Source organism: Anguilla anguilla, chromosome 19, assembly GCF_013347855.1.
Source record: "Anguilla anguilla isolate fAngAng1 chromosome 19, fAngAng1.pri, whole genome shotgun sequence".
Taxonomy (NCBI): Eukaryota; Metazoa; Chordata; class Actinopteri; order Anguilliformes; family Anguillidae; genus Anguilla; species Anguilla anguilla.
In genome coordinates, this window is record NC_049219.1 from 1,191,701 (window position 1) to 1,210,250 (window position 18,550).

Consider the following 18,550-nt stretch of genomic DNA (forward strand, 5'->3'; position numbering starts at 1 on the left):
ACAATTACTACTTTATCTGAATTAACAACCAGGCTGGAAAGGAAATCAGCAAACTCAAGTAAAAAGCCACTGTATGGCCCTGGTGGCCTGTATACAATTGCAAGGATAAAACGGACTGCTTTTTTGTCTGGATGTGCAAAACTGAGAACAAGCACTTCAAAAAAGTTACATTTGAAGCCAGATTTCAAAGTAGCAAAAAGATTAGAATGATATACAGCAGCAACACCACCGCCACGACCCGTCAGACGGGGAACGTGAGTATAGCTGTAGCCAGGAGGGGTGGATTCATTTAAGGCAATATACAGTTTTAAGCCAAGTTTCAGTTACGCATAAGATTTCAACTTGGTGATCAGTAATTAATTCATTTACAAGAGTTGCCTCAGAGGCTAGTGATCTGATATTAATTAATACAATTTTTAGCTGAGTTTGGTCAGCTGCATTATTAGTAGAATAACAAGGTCTGATTTTTTGCAGATTAGCCATACAAACACCCCTATGGTCTTTATTGAACTAACATTTGTCCTTAACTTTGACTTGGACAAGTAAGCACAAGTGTTACACTTATTCTTATCTAACTCAGTTTGGTGAAGTAGTTCAAACTGTGTTTGTGTAGAAAAAAGAATCCCTCCTTTTAAATGTCAGTCAATTAAGGACAAATGTTGATTGAATCAAATCCATGTTTTTCAAAAGGGGGGAAGAATCCCCCTTTTATCCCTAGTCCATGAATAGATAATGTGTGAGTGGGAGATGACCAGAGAGAGCCAGAGAGAGCCTGCTCAGTCTGTACCCCTCTTATATTGTTCATGAAGATGAGATATTTTAACATTATGATTAATGTAATGCTGGGTTTGGTTTGGGAGAGGCAAGTGTGGTTATGAATGAAATGTTTGTGTTACTGTATTGTGAGATTAGGTCAGGCAGTAAATGCACCATGTTACAAGGCCAGTAGTACCACCCTGGTCTCTGCTTTATTCTGGTGTAGGCTGACCCAGAATCCAATAGTGCCTGTAGACAGAGTGAAAACAGGAAGGTAGAGGAATTGTAGGATATAATGGGTGTCAGGGTGAGGTCTTCTCAGGGGACTGTTAAAGTGCCTGTTTTTGAGGTAATTCTGTGGCTTATCTCAGGCTAAAGTCTGGCCTGTACAAGGTTCTGAAGTTTCCTAAACCCTGGAAAAAGTTAAATGGTGTCTCCTTGGACAGCATCATCAAATGTATTACTATTCCAACAAAATGAACTCAAAGGGATCATTAACAGTTCCTACATAGCTTTGGTTTCACTATCTGGTTATATGTAACACCAGCAGAACAGATTCACTGCACTACATGGTTATATATATCCTCAGCAAAACAGACAGACTGCACTACAGTACCTGGTTATGTGTGAACAGATCACTTTTTTGCATTCTTGTTTCTAACGTGAATCGGGCTTTTGTATTGTGCTGACTGTGTGTTGGCTTGCAATACTGTGGGTAGTTAGTCACAGTTACCACAGTTAAGTAAAGAAGCAGAGCCTAACTCACTATCCACTATGAGAGATTTTATTTCTTGCATCTTTACTTTTGGTTGTATCTGTGCCCAATGCCAAGAGAAAGGGGGCCATTTGGCTAAGAATTTCATCTGTAGAACTGTCAGAGTTCTGTCCAACAGGACGTCTAATTTTCAGGCCTAAAGTGCTGCAGTTGGAGATTGTAGCAAAGAACTTCCTCAGAGCATCACAAACTTAAAATCCTCAACATCACTCTTCATCACTCGCGATTACTGTTACATTGCACATATCAGATTTTACAGTATATTGCACCATTTAATCATATAATAATATATAAAATCTTCTTTGCAGACTGAACTACTGTGACCTCACAGAGAAGTCCTGTGAAATTGTGGCCTCAGCTCTTCAGTCATCAAACTCACCCCTGAGAGATCTGGACCTCAGCTACAATAGCCTGGGAGATTCAGGAGTGAAGCTGCTCTGTGCTGGACTGATGAGTCCAGACTGTAAACTACAGAGACTGGACCTCAGCAACAATAACCTGGGAGATTCAGGAGTGAAGCTGCTCTGTGCTGGACTGATGAGTCCAGACTGTAAACTACAGACACTGGGGTGAGTTGTGCTGTGTACTGTGTGACCTTAACTAAATAGAATTAGTGATTATGGATCTGTGCAGTGAAATATAGGGTTGAACAGAGAGCTGAACCTGAAGAATCTCTTGTAGTTCACTTTGTTGATCCCCTTTATGAATTTAAAAGACTCAGTCAAATAACCATGAGTCTACTTTTACTAAGCTTGAAGAAGTTAAGTGTCTGAAGTCTTTCCTCAAAACTTTTATCTTTCATACCAGGAACCAGTTTGGTTTCCCTTCTTTCAACCTTTTCCAGATCCTCTATATCTTTCTTGTAGTACAGTCCCCAGAACTGCACACAATTCTGTAAGTGTGGTCTGACAAAGGTATTGTATAAAATAAGTATAACTTCCTTGGATTTACAGGGCTCCAGACTAACTTTTTACATTGGATGCACTGGTGCGCCTAACTTTTTCATTTAGGTGCAGCAGCACATAACTTAGTTAGACCCAAAATTTTTCACCGTGCCTTTTGGCGCCGTAATAATACATTTTAAGTGTTACCTTTTTTGTCAGTTCCCATACACATTGGTAATTTCTTAGCACGTTATGTAAATGATTGTAAACAGGAATAAAGGTGCAGATAAATGTCTCTTTATTTAATTCACAGCACAAACAAGAAATGGCAATATCAATTGTTTAAAAAATAAACTTAAAAAGTTCTTATGTTTAAAGTGCTTGACAAACTCAAATAAATAAATCAAACTCAAATAACTCAAATAAAAGTGTGCGCCGCTCCCGGAGGAGTACAGGGCGCGGTTTCACACATACACACTAGTGATGCGCGGATCGGCTCTGACATCATCCGAATCCACATGTACACATAAATCATCCACCCGCCACCCACCCGAACAAATTATTTTCTCCGATTTAGAGACCCGCACCCGATCACACATTACCGCTATTTCTCATTATTTCGCAGCTGTTGCATATGACACACCCAGCACTTGACTCGTCATTCACTAAATCGCTCCCACACGGAACTTTTCTGCCCTTCCTTTTTTAATTCTTTTTTTAATTTTCTCTCGGATCTTTTTTTGCCTCCGTTGCTGCTTAAGACAAATGGAGAGAGTCTAGTCTGCTAATTCGCGCCTGACGAAAAATGAAGCTTAAAATATGTTCACATTTTAGAGAATGTAATTAATATTTTCCTCATTAATGATGCATTATTTCACCCACCCGTAACCCATCCGCTATTAATCAGAATGTAAATTTTTATGACTCGGCCCACCCGATCCGCAGATTAACCGTGGTGCCCGTGGATATAACTGCGATCCGCACATCACTAATACACACATGCCTTATTTTTTTCCACACCCGCATTCAGCGAAGATGAATATCAGGGTCAGAGCCAATCAGAGGCAGAGTAGGGGCGGGTCTTCGCAGAATGCGGGTGGGAAAAAAATAACGCTACACACACACAGACAGACCTGCTAAATATCAGGTGCGACCAATGAAAATGTTTAGTCGCATTTGACAGATTTTTGGTCGCGTGTTCAACCAAAATGGTCGCACTCTGGAGCCTTGATTTATACTCATTACTATCCCAGCATCTTGTTGGCTTTTTTGCTGCAACAGCACAGTGCCTAGAACCTGACAGGTTTTGATCAACTATTACTCCCAAAATTGAGCACATTCCAATGTTGATTACTTTATGGGAGCATAAAGTAATCTAGCCTTATGTTATTATTTCCCACATGTAGAACTTTACATTTAGCCTTATTGAGTTTCATTTGCCAGGTTTCTGCCCACTTCTGGATTCACTTCTGTCATATATTGCAGTCTTCATCCATCCCCATTATTCACTACCTGCTATGAAATCTAATGAAATCCATACGTATACGCCACTCTCTTTCATACACTGACCTTGTGATGAAGATAAGTTGTACTCCTTCACATTACACACCTGTGTGTGCTACAGGGTTGTGACATTTCTGAAGATATTGAGCATAAAATCAGATATTATTACTGTTGGTAAAATCAACTATTGGTCGATAGGGTATGTGTGTACATCTTCGGGAAGAGGGTCAATCTGATCAACGTGCAAACTGCTGTTTAGGTGCAATGTTACCTCACTTAGTTTTGTCACTCTTCTGTGGTTCCAATCCAAAGCTAAAGTCTGGATTTCAGAACATTTAAATTCTACAGCAGTTGGCTTTACTTATCTTGCTAGGCAGAGAGTAGAGGTTGCACAGGGTCATTATATAGCAGAAACACAAGTAGACTCCTTACTGCTAAATAGAGCACTGGGTCATTATATAGCAGGAACACAAGGAGACTCCTCACTGCTATATAGAGCACAGGGTCATTATATAGCAGGAACACAAGGAGACTCCTCACTGCGATATAGAGCACAGGGTCATTATATAGCAGGAACCAAAGGAGACTCCTCACTGCTATACAGAGCACAGGGTCATTATATAGCAGGAACACAAGGAGACTCATCACTGCTATATAGAGCACAGGGTCATTATTACTGTCCATAGCCACGCTCCCAAACACCATCTAAAAGCACCCTCCCCTTGGCCTGGAAGCTAAGCCTCTTATAGAGCCCATGGTTAGGTAATGGGCCACAGCTGCAGCAATACCTCTCTGTAGGTCCGATGCTGCCCCCTGGTGGACAGCACCCCAATTCCTTTTCTGGCATCACATGTTAAACAGGCAAAAGCTTTGAGGATATGCTGGGGGGCACTCAGAACAACACCAATTAATGCATTACTAATGAGATGGGAGAAACACCACTGAGGCATAGATGGGTAAAACTTGCTTCGCGTAGGTGTATTAAGTTTAAATGATCTAGTGTAGATGACCCTGCTAAGCATCCTGTTGAGAACTCATGGGAAGTGGACATGCATGGGATTAATTGTTAATTAATTGTGCTGCAACATGATGAACAGACAAACCAACTAATAAATAACTCTCCAGTGCTTCCTCAGGCAGTATGTGAGAAGGGCATCCAATTGATCTGGCGTAATCTGAATTATGGAGTGAAACATTCAGGCGAAGAGCCACTTCCTCCAAATGGCTGAACACTACAGGGTCAATCTCTGTGATGCAGCTACCTGGAACAAACTGTCAAGGCATCCACACAAAAGAGCACATAATGAGGACTAGCATTTTCAGCTAGGTCAACCAGGCTCAAGCCTCTGGTTATCTCTTGCCTGTATAGGAAACAACAGTTTTCCTATTTGGCTCAATCCTGAAAATATAACTAGAACTAGATTAATAATTTTTAATACAAACCATTCACACCTACATCCTAATTATGATTTAATACCATAATGGAATTTCTGGGACATGCCATTCAGAAACTGACATGGCGAGCTAACCTAAGTTTTAATACCTTTAAAGGTTCACACAAAGTAAGGTAACTCAATACAGTTTGATGTTTTAGGATACAAACACTGTTTCTAATCTATCTATTGATTACATTTAAATGTTTTTCATAGCCTATTGCCAACTGGTGAAAACTTATCGCAATACTGTACATTTGTAGTGTAGTCAGGTTATCCACTAGGTGGAGCCCTAGGCTTTTCGAAACAGGAAATACCAACCAATGTAAGACATCAGTGAGGTAGCTTGTACAGGAGATTGAGTGCAGCCGTACTGTATGTATGCCACAGTTCTTTAAGCTCTAAAGTAAAGTTTATCATGAACTCTTTTATGTGGTCCTTTTCTTTTCCCTTCTGAAGTTATCCCAGCATTATTCTGCAGTTCCCGTTGAATGTCTTCCTTTTTCGATCCTGTTATGTTCCCTTGCTCTGTGAGTCTGCGTGCATGTCTTAATTCTGCAGGTGGAACTGATTGCTCTATCAAAAATATGCAATCTGTTAGTCACGAAAAGACTGTTTACGATTACATACATTTGGATCCTTTGATAGGCACACACATTACAGCACCCAAAAAATACTTCTGGTAAATAATTTGCTTACATATCACCAAAACAAACTTTTATTTGGCATCATCTCCCAAAATGTTTATCAAAATCCCTCACCTTTCATTGGAGAGAAAGCAAGGGTCGTTCTGAGTATTTATCCTGAAATACATCATTCAAGCTGCACCACCTAACCAAAAAAATAAAATCTGTGTTACGTTTTGCCCTGCTCTGCCCTACTAACGTAAATGTGGTAAAAAGCAACCGGTGTTGAAGCAAGACATGTACAGTGAATCTACGTACACTGGTATCGATCATCCAGTGGAAATATTGTGACACTATGACATATTTTCATTGACAGCCTAATTAACATATGGATTAAAAAAATACAGAAATATATTGTGGCACTGCACTGGGCGTGACGGTGCAGGCGGGGCGGCACAGAAATACACAGACCGGAGGTTTGGGGAAAAATAGCCCAACAGGGCCTTTTATTTACCAAAAATTATATACAAAAAAACCAAAGCAAACTCGACAACTAAAGTCTCTTGTCAGAATTAACTTAAAGTAAAGCAACCAAAATTAGGAGTAACGGTGTCCGGGAGACCGCTGAGGGTATCCCTCTTCAAAGCAGGAAGAGGGATGTGGTCCTGCGTCTCCACCGGATTCTGCAAAGTAGGGAAAAAGTTATCAACAGTTTTCAACAGCTCTCCTGCAGCCCAAAACCCCTCTCCTCAAGGGAGACAAAAGGCCTTCTTTTAAGCTCCCAGCCATTTCCCTGGAGTGGCGGCAGCTGTGTTGCCTCATTGATTGCAGGTGTGTTGACTGCAAAGGAGGGAGTTGAGGAATGTCCAGTTTGCCGCTCTCCGATCCATGCCACAATATATATATACAGGCATAAATTAATCAAAACATAAATAAGGATATAAGTATATACAGAAATAAATGAATCAAGCAATAAATAAATATGGAAATGAACATCCACAGAAATGAATGAATCAAGAAATAAATATGGAAATAAATGCAAATACCCATTTGTCAGATTTTGTCTATTAATTTATTTGTACATTCATTAATTTTTACATTTTCTTGCTTTTGTATTTATTTATTTATTTATTTATTTATTTATACATTAATTCATTTATTGAGTCATTTATTTATTTATTATTTTTACATTTTTGGTCCTCCATATACCTGTAGTACCAGTCAATGGCAATAATCAGTTGTGGTGTTTCTCTGCAGCCAGCAGATGGCGATGCAGTGTATTTCATTTGCCGCCTTGGTTACATTATTAGATGAAGATTGAATGTTTTTAAAATATAAAGATGTTTGTAGACTGAAGGTGAGGTAAAGTACACCATAGTGATCATACTAGTGCAGTTTCTTGTGTTAGCAAATGAAATATGGTTGTTTGCCATGTGATATCATCGCAACATGGAACAGTTTTGTTAATGAAATCCTTGCAGGAAGCCGCCAACCTTGAGTTGAATTGGCTCCTTATTTTTAGTTATTTTTTGTTAATTGAGCCAAGTGATAACCTTTTTTTGTGGATTAGTCAGAATACTTTATGAACATAATTAATATAAACTCTTCCTGTTTTTGTGTGTACTGTGTACATCCCAGGAATGCACGTACTGTACAAATAGGAAATTCCACATTTATCTGCTGCCAAGGTGCACAGTGTGACAATTAGCAGTGAATTTCAATTTTGTGTGTGTTTGTGGTTGTATGTGTGTGTGTGTGTGTCTGTGTGGTGTGTGTGTGTGTGTGTGTGTGCGCATGTGTGTGTGTGTGTGTGTGGTCTCTCCACAGGCTGGGTTGGTGTAATCTCACAGAGGGCTGCTGTGATGTTCTGGCCTCAGTCCTGCGCTCTCCTCACTCAGAGCTGAGAGATCTGGAGCTCAGAGACAATGACCTGCAGGATTCAGGAGTGAGAGCGCTCTCTGCTGGACTGGAGGACCCACACTGTAAAGTGCACAGACTGGGGTGAGTACAAACACAAACCCCTTCAATCAAAAAGGGTTCCAATGTGACACAACCCGGCACTAATGTTAATAATGACTAAATATGGCACTGACATTACTAATGTTTTTAATGTTAAAATAGACAAGAGAGTTATTTTTCTTCACAGAAATGAAGCAACATTTTCCTGTTCTTCCTCTTGGTAGAAACACATTTTAAATCTGACATCAGTTGGAATAAACATATTTTTGAGAAGCGTCAAATCGGTTCTATTCATACATTCTTCAAAATTATGAAAATTAATTGAATCTGTTCAAATTTAGTTTAACTGGTCATTTTCTTAAATAGGCATGATTAATTCCAGAGCCCTGTTATTTTATATTGAGCTGTAGATGGGGTTTGACACACACAGCCCTGTTAGTTTATATTAATGTGCTGTAAAGTAGCACACTGCTATGTGTTTGACACACACAGCCCTGTTAGTTTATATGTATGTGTGTAAGGTGTGTAACACACTGCTGTGTGTTTGATACACACAGCCCTGTTAGTTTATATTAATGTGTGTATGGTGTGTAACACACTGCTATGTGTTTGACACACACAGCCCTGTTAGTTTATATTAATGTGTGTAAGGTGTGTAACTCCCTGCTGTGCGTTTGACACACACAGCCCTGTTAGTTTATATTAATGCATGTAAGGTGTGTAACACACTGCTATGTGTTTGACACACACAGCCCTGTTAGTTTATATTAATGTGTGTAAGGTGTGTAACACACTGCTATGTGTTTGACACACACAGCCCTGTTAGTTTATATTAATGCATGTAAGGTGTGTGTGTCCTCTCTGCAGGCTGTCAGGCTGTAGAGTCACACAGAGAGGCTGTGATTCTCTGGCTTCAGCTCTGTGTTCAAACCCCTCACACCTGAGAGAGCTGGACCTGAGATACAATCACCCGGGAGACTCAGGAGTGAGAGCGCTGTCTGCTGCTAAACTGGACACACTCACACTGCTGTAAGTACAGAGAGTTTCCACAATGCACCTCTCACACACACACACACACACACCTGAGAGAGCTGGACCTGAGACACAATCACCCAGGAGACTCAGGAGTGAGAGCGCTGTCTGCTGCTAAACTGGACACACTCACACTGCTGTAAGTACAGAGAGTTTCCACTATGCACCACACACACACACACGCACACACACACACCTGGGAGAGCTGGACCTGAGACACAATCACCCAGGAGACTCAGGAGTGAGAGCGCTGTCTGCTGCTAAACTGGACACACTCACACTGCTGTAAGTACAGAGAGTTTCCACAATGCACCACACACACACTCACAAAAGGAGTTGGGGGGGGGGGGGGCAGGCATGGAGGGCACTGTACAAACCAGTGTTACTCAAGAGAGTTGGGGATCTCCAGTGGAGGGTGCTGCATGGGATCACTGCAGTAAATAAGATGTGGTTGTTGTAGTTAGGGGTTTGATCAGGGACACAGTGATGGTGGAGTTTCAGTATTACAAAGCAATGGAGAACCTGAGTGTGTTTCAGAGTGTGTGTGTTATAAGGGTGTTTTATGTTCAGTGGAGGGAGGGGAGCTATTTTTGCACATGGTACAGGGTGAGTGAATGGAATAAGTTTCCTTTCTGACAGATTTGTGTTTTTTTCATATGATCGTGGTTTTGTGTTTTATTGTGCCTTTGTTTTTATATATGTGATGTCATTGGTGTGTTAAGAGTGGAAATAAAGGATGGTTAAAATTCAGAATTCTGTTCTGCTGTTTTTACAGTGTGGACCATGGAGGAGAGAACAGGACCAAACCAGGACCCAGGAAATGTGAGTGTGTATCGACAGAACACTTTGCATAGATACACACTCTGCTGTGTGTGTGTGTGTGTGTGTGTGTGTGAGAGAGAGCGAGAGACTTCTCTCTTACAGACATAAACACACAAACAGAAACACACATGTACACAAACACCCACACAGAGGTACTATGACAGTCCTTTCTCTCTCACACACATAATAAGGTGAATATTAATAGTGATAATTAATGATAATTAATCTCATTAATGTCTCTGTTGTGCAGACGGCTGTCAGCTCACACTGGATCCAAACACAGTGCACAGAGATCTGTCTCTGTCTGAGGGGAACAGGAGGGTGACACACACATCGGGGAGATGGGAGCCATATCCTGATCATCCAGAGAGATTTGAGTACCATCCCCAGGTTGTGTGCAGAGAGAGTGTGTGTGAGCGCTGTTACTGGGAGGCTGAGTTCAGTGTGTCTGAGGTGGGGGGGGGTGTTTATATAGCAGTGACAGATAAAGGAATCAGCAGGAAAGGATGGGATTCTGACTGTAGGTTTGGAGCGAATAAAAACTCCTGGAGTCTGGGCTGCTTTAAGCGCGGTGACTCTGATAAACTCAGTTACTCTGTCTGGCACAATAATAACCCAACAGACCTACCTGCCCCCCCCTCCCCCTACCGCAGAGCAGGAATGTGTGATGATGATGATGATGATGGTAGAGGAGTGTGTGTGTACAGGGTAGGAGTGTGTGTGGACCGTCCGGCCGGCACTCTGTCCTTCTACAGCGTCTCTGACTCTGACACACTGACCCTCCTGCACAGATTCCACACAAACTTCACTCAACACACACCCCTCTGTGCTGGATTTGGAGTGTGGAACTCCTCCTCAGTGTCCCTCTGCCAACTGGAGTAGAGACACACACACGCACAAATATGCACGTGCACACACACACACACACACATGCACGTGCGCGCACACACAAACATGCACGTGCACACACACGCATACACACACATACGTGCGCATACACACTCGCACACATGCACGCACACACACATACATACACTCATGTACACACACATACCCACTCATACACACATCCACACACACACGCACACACACACATTCTCACACACACCCTTGCTTTCTCACACTCATGCACACGCACTCACACACCTACGCATGCACACACTCGTGCACACACACTCACACTCTTACACACACATACACTCTCTCACACCCAATCACTCACACACCCAATCACACACATGCACACACACACCTACACACATGAACACACACAATCTCTAGCACACACAAACACACATTCACCAGTGCACTCTCACGCGCACACACACATGCATACATATGTACACACGCTCATAACCGTATGCACACACACACTTTCTCTCTCTCTCATACTCAGTCACTCACACACACACCCTCTCTCTCTCACACACACACACTCACATCCACACACATTCACGTGTCAACACACACATTCACATTCCCATACGCATGCACACACATGTATAAACACACACACATTCTCTTACCTATGCACACACACTGATGTACACTGATGCACACGCACTCACACACCCACGCACGCACACACTCATGCACACACACTCACACACATACACACTCTCTCACACCCAATCACACACATGCACACACACACCTACACGTGGACACACACAATCTCTCGCACACACAAACACACACATTCACCAGTGCACTCTCACGCGCACACGCACATGCATACATATGTACACACGCTCATAACCGTATGTACACACACTCTCTGTCTCTCATACTCAGTCACTCACACACACACACACTCACATCCACACACATTCACACAAACGCACGCACACACACACAAACTCATGCACTCACGCACACACACATACATGCCTGCAGAGACACAAACATGTGTCAATACACACACTTCTCAGTGTCCCTCTGCTAACTGGAGTAGAGACACACACACATGCGCACACACACAAACATGCACACACATGCATACACACACACGTGCGCATACACACTCGAACACATGCACACACACATACACACACACACACACAAATATACACACACACACCTATATACACGCACACTCATATACACGTACACACACACTCAGTCACACACTCACACATATATACACACACTCATATGCACCTAGACTCACACACACGCACTCACACACCTACACACCCTCTCGCACACCCAGTCACACACACCCTCTCTCTCTCACATACACTCCATCACACACACACATACTCTCACACACACCCTTTCTCTCTCAGTCATGCACACGCACTCACACTCATGTTTACTCATGCACATGCACTCACACACCTACGCACGCACACACACAATCTCACGCACACACACACATGTGCATGCAAACATACACACGCTCATACCCGCATGCACACACACACACTTTTTCTCTCACTCACACACTCACATACAGTATGCAGACACACACATTTGCAAACGCACGCACACACACACTCATGCACTCACGCACAAACACAAATGTGTCAACACACACACACACTCATTCCCATACACACGCACGCACACACACACATGTATAAACACACACATTCTCATACCCATACGCACACACACACACTCATGCACTCACACATGCACACACATGCATACACATACATGCGTGCACACACCATATACACATGTATACACAAACATTCTGACACCCATACATACACACACACGTATAAACACACACACATTCACAAAGGCACTCTCACGCACACACACGTACACATACATACACTCATTCTCTTGCACGCACACACACTCAAATAAACAATCACACACACGTTCACACAAACGCATGCACACACACTTTCTCTTCCCCATACACACACGCACCCGTGTGTACACACACACATACTCATGCACTCAATCATACTCTCACACATGCACACATACATACATGCGTGCACATGCACACACATTCTCTTACCCATACACACACACAATCCGGGCACACACGTACTCATGCACTCACACACATACACACACATGTTCACATCCACAGTCACTCCCACAAACGTACGCATGTATGCACACACACTCACAAATTCACGCACACAAACACACTCTCACCCAGTCACACACACACACACTCATCGACACACTTGCAACCTTCCTTGACCAATGCCTTACCAGTGCAATTTCAGCTGTGCCCAATATTATATATATATATATATATATATATATATATATATATATATATATATATATAACCTCACTACAGCCTAACCCCTGTACATAAGAGTATTATCGTTTAGCAGTTCAGGTCACTTGCTGTCTAAATGTGATTTTTTTTTACATTTTAATACATTTATATTGCAAATGTTCAAAGTGTGTTTATGTACTTTTGATTATTAAAACATTAATATAACATTGAGAGTAATAATGCCAAAAGATGGCAGGGTAAAATGGTTTTGAAATAATAATTCTATCTCCTGTATCTGCATCTTTTTTAAAAGAATTCAGTGGCAAACTCCTCCACTTAAATGTGCATTTTACTAGTTTTTACAGTTGCTTTCATTCATTTTCACAAGAGTTCCAATGTGCAAATTTCTGTTGGCAAATGCAGCTGATAGGGAGAATGCAGAATGATCACTGCAGTGTACTTATTTCCTTTCATTACTGTAAACAATGATGGATTGAGTTTCCTTATTAATTCTTTTAGAATTGTTTTTTTTTTTAGTTTTTTTGCTTCAATTTTCTGTATTTTCAGACAATAATATGCAATGATTAAACCTGAATTATTAAAATATCAAATGTTTTGCTGTTGTGATTTATTATTGTGTGATGTATTGAACTCCTGTGACACAGTAGTACTTGTTTCATATTATCTATGGGATTATGTTTGGGCTCAATTTAAGTAGATCAGCATGGGGCTAAAATCTGCAGTTGAAGCAATGACATTCATCTACAGTAGTGGAAATAAAATCCATTATAAGAGAAATTGTATAGTGTCTGATGAATGCTTGCTTCTGTTTGTGTAGTGTAACCACAACTCAATACATTTTGAAAAGGCACTGCTTGTCTATTGAGCTGGTCTGTTTATGTTACCTCTCAAAGAAATGGTTTTCCTGTAGGTTTGAACCTGGATCTGCTGCACATCAGTTGAATGGATTAGACCACTAAGCCAAAATCAGGGCAGAAGTGTGGTTTGCATGACATCCAGTCTTTGAGATGTTCCTGAGACCCTACAGTTTTTCTCATTTTTACAGATGCATTTCTGATATCTGCAGTCACACATTACAAATGCATTACAGTATGTTATGATTGCTTTGGCTCAGTGTGGAAAACTCAATTTGCCAGACTGACTGGCAAAATTCTTACCCTAAGACACTAATTGCAGTACCTACCCACAAAGTGCACAACTCTAAATCACACTCAGTTTTCACAATACAGTCGTCTCGTATTAGTACAATGTTCCAATGCTTATTGCTAGACATGCGGATTGTGAAATGAAGTCAAGATGTTTGCAATTCTGTCTCATCACTTCCAGCAACATTGCCCAGGTGAGTCGCATTGCAGCAGGATTGGTAATCCCAACATAAAAGGCTGTTTTACAGCACTACATTCAGCAGTGTCTGACAACATGGAGCAGCCCAATGCAGTTGGTACTGATGGACGGGTCGTGGCTGAGGCTGTGGCTGAGGTTGTGGTCAAGCAGGTTGAAGAAATGCTGCTGTACTGAATGAATTTAGAGCCACAGTGATTGACCATGTCATAAATCCAAGCATAACAATGGGAGAAGATGGAAGGATTGTAAGGCCAAACTTTAAAATGTCAACAGTGGCATCTAATAAGAGCTGTGGACTGAACATTGATAAGTCAATAATTTACTGCAAAATGTGATACTGTAATTACATTACAGGATTGTTGTATTGGTGTCATTTTTATATTATTTCTGCTCCGTGATGAGCCTGTAAGCCATGCTAATCATTCTTATTAGAGACCACGCAACTGTTTATCCAAAATGCCGGCTTATTCCACATGGGGTAAAATTGCGTTTGTGTTAGGTATTCCTGTGGCAATGTCTGTTCTGTCTGTTCTGATAATGTGATTATTTTTCTTCTATCAGATAAGGCCTGCTGGTGCAAGTTTGTAATGTTGCATTTGTATGTGTTATTTTTACTGTTTGTGTGTCAAATGTCTAGAGTAAATGTTTCTGTTTAAATGATTAGTTGAATAACATATCATCGCTATTTTCACCGACCATGTTAAAAGTACTCACTCAGCTCCAAAGGCATGCTGATGTTAAACCCATATTCCAATCTATTTGAAATGACACAAATTCTACCTAGTCTGTTCAAACATCAGACATTTTTTTAACTCTACATATTTTTTATGCCCTGCACCTGAACAAATTAGATGTGCCCATTCTACTGTACCATCTCCTTTGTAAGCTAAGAAGTTCCTTTCAGCTGACTACATCAGAATCTGTACTACTGGCGTTTTATGAGAGCTGAAAATGTACAGCATTGTTAATCAGAAATGATATCTGGGTGGGTAAATTGCTGGATATGCTGTAGAACATAGTTTGTCATTGATTTATAAATATACTGGTATATCCTGGGCTTTCACTGATGGTTTAATTGTGGTACATATAGCAGTGGCCTGATATGCATTCTATGTTTGCAGTTTGCTTCTGCCTGACTGCTTCCCCCCAGCTGGGAAACAGAGGGGCACAACCCCCCAGCAGGAAAACAGAGGGGTACAACCCCCCCAGCAGGAAAACAGAGGGGTACAACCCCCCAGCAGGGAAACAGAGGGGCACACCCTCCTAGCAGGGAAACAGAGGGACACAACCCCCCCCCCCTGCGGGGAAACAGAGAGGCACAAAAGACTCTGGGTCATCCCACCATGGATGGCGCAGGAGAGGTAGCAGGTTTTAGCAGTTTGCTAAGGTGGTCTGGGAGGATGGACAGCGTGGGAAAGTGTGGAGGACCGATCACTCAGTGGGTCAGACTGGTGGAAGATACCACAAGCCAGGCTTAGCTTCCTGATCAGGGCCAATTATGACACCCTGCCTTCTCCTCAGAACCTGCGCTAATGGTTTGGTGCGGATGAGACCGTCCGCTCTGTGCTGCACCCAAACGAGGCCTCCGGCACGTTCTGTCAGACTGTGAGACGGCTCCAGCACAGGGACACAGAGCAGGCCTCCAGCACAGGGACACTGAGCAGGTCTGTCAGGCTGTGAGACGGCTCCAGCACAGAGACACAGAGCAGGCCTCCGACACAGGGACACAGAGCAGGCCTCCAGCACAGGGACACAGAGCAGGCCTCCAGCACAGGGACACAGAGGAGGCCTCCGGCACAGGGACACTGAGCAGGTCTGTCAGGCTGTGAGACGGCTCCAGCACAGGGACACAGAGCAGGCCTCCAGCACAGGGACACAGAACAGTGCTCCTTATATGGAGACGTGGTCCACTCGGGCGAAGGTGGTGCTCCTTATATGGAGACGTGGTCCTCTCGGGCGAAGGTGATGCTCCTTATATGGAGACGTGTTCTACTCGGGCGAAGGTGGTGCTCCTTATATGGAGACGTGGTCCACTCGAGCGAAGGTGGTGCTCCTTATGGAGCTCACCCTCCCATGGGAGGAGGGGGCAGAAGCAGCCTATGAGCGGAAACGGCTGAAGTACTCCGACCTGGCAGCGGAGTGTGAGAGTGTAAGGAGTGTAAGGAGATTGGTTAGAGAGCGACAGTATATCCAGTGGAGGTGGGATGCTGGGGGTTCACCCGCCAGTCAGTGCTCTACCTTCTGGAGAACACGGGCATGGCAGGGGCAAGGCTGAGGAGGGCAGCTAGAGGGCTGGCCGAGGAAGCAGAGAAGGGGGGCTGGCGCAGAGAGGGGGGGGGAGTCAGCAAACACCCACTGCACCCAAAACAACAGCAGAGGGTGGCAGCTGGCCATCTGGATCAGTTTGAGCCTCTTTGTGTCCCTGGAGTAGAGGCTCCCAGCCCAGCACACACAGGTGTAGAGCAGGACACCGGCCACAATGATCTGGTAGAACATGGCCAGCATCCTGCTACACACACCGAAGGAGCGTAGCCTCCTCAGAAAGAAAAGAGCCTTCAGTCTAGTAGGGCCTCCAAAGACACAAACCACAGTATCAAACCATCTATCTATATGATCAGGTGAACATGGTGTATATGTGTTTGTGTGTGTGTTTGTGTGCGTGTGTGTGCATATTGTGCATGTGCGTGCTTGTGTGTGTATTGATGCGCTGTGTACGTGCTCTGTGTGTACAATATAACAAAATGAGCATCTTCAGTGCATCAACCAGTGCAGTGTTTCTTTGAAATTACACCCCCATCCTCATGCTAAATGGAATTTAATAAAACCATTATGTGCCGTGGCAGGATCTTGAAATAGTCGAAAATATCAGAGTATTTACTTTTGCTATCAGACCTGTTGGCTGTACTGGAATACTGGAAACACAAAGTGGATGCTTTCCGCCATCCGGTGGTCTTGTGACGCTACTACAAGGGACTGAACTCCAGAGGGTGAGACTCGAGGCTGAAGTTGGGAGTTTCTAAATCGTTGACTGCTTATTCCAGTTCCCTCTGTCTAATATAACATTTTTTGTAAAGATCTGAAACTAGGCCCTAATTTTTTTTTTTTTTTACAATTGAGCACACACTTCTTAACCTTCTTCTGTCTAAACTAAATATAAATTAAATAAATATAAAATAATATAAATTTATGAAATGAAATCAAACATTCTATTATTGATGGCCATTATCAAAGGCAAACTCAATGTAGACAGATAGGGCTGGCAGTAGCAGCGCCGCAGCAGCAACGCTGGCGGTGTGGACACACACATGCATGCGAGCCGCAGCAGTTCGGCGAGGTAGCCGCCACGCGCAGGCGAGGTAAGCGGTGTAGACCAGGCGTAAGGCAGTGCAGTGTGGGGCCACATAGCTCAGGAGCTAAGAGCGGTTGTCTGGCAGCCGGACGGTTACCAGTTTGATCCCCCGCCCTGGGCGTGTCGAAGTGTCCCTGAGCAAGACACCTAACCCCTAATTGCTCCCAATGAGCTGATTGGTACTTTTGCATGGCAGCCTTTCACCGTTGGTGTGTGAGTGTGTGTGTGAATGGGTGAATGAGAGGCGTCAATTGTAAAGTGCTTTGGATGAAAGCGCTATAGAAATGCAGTCCATTCACCAGAAGGCAGCTGTGATGAACACGATGCACCTAATAATCGTGTGCACCCCCAGCCTCTGGCAAAACAGTCACACGTTAACCCTCATGCTGATATTAATATATAATGTAAACATATGATATAATTAATATAATATTATTATATTTAATAATAAATTATTATAGATAATTATTATAGATATCAATACATTATTATGTATTATTGATTTAATAATAGAGTTTAAGGTTAGAGTTTAATATTTGTATTTAATTAATTCCTTAATTTATTATTTGTTTATTATTATTATTATTATTATTATTATTATTAATCCACCATCAGACCCCTGCAGCTCATCCAGAATGCCGCAGCTCGTCTGGTCTACAACTTCCCCAGACATTCCCATGTCACCCCCCTGGTCACTGACCTCCACTGGCTGCCTCTTATGGCTCGCATCAAATTTAAGACTTCGGTGCTTGCATACCAGGCAGAGAGAGGAGCACGTTGCCACGGTGACATTCTGCAAGCCCGTGGTGCTGGGTCCCGACAGGTTGGCCCACGTGGGCTTCCCAGAGGG

At 42.8% G+C, this 18,550-nt stretch overlaps 1 protein-coding gene across 1 annotated transcript in view; it reads left to right on the forward strand.

Annotated features, from left to right (window-relative positions):
• The window catches only part of LOC118218903 (protein NLRC3-like), a gene marked incomplete at its 3' end in the record, with an annotated part of 237,255 nt that overhangs the window by 135,300 nt on the left and 83,405 nt on the right, over window positions 1-18,550 (forward strand). The gene's annotated exons all lie outside the window — the stretch shown is intronic.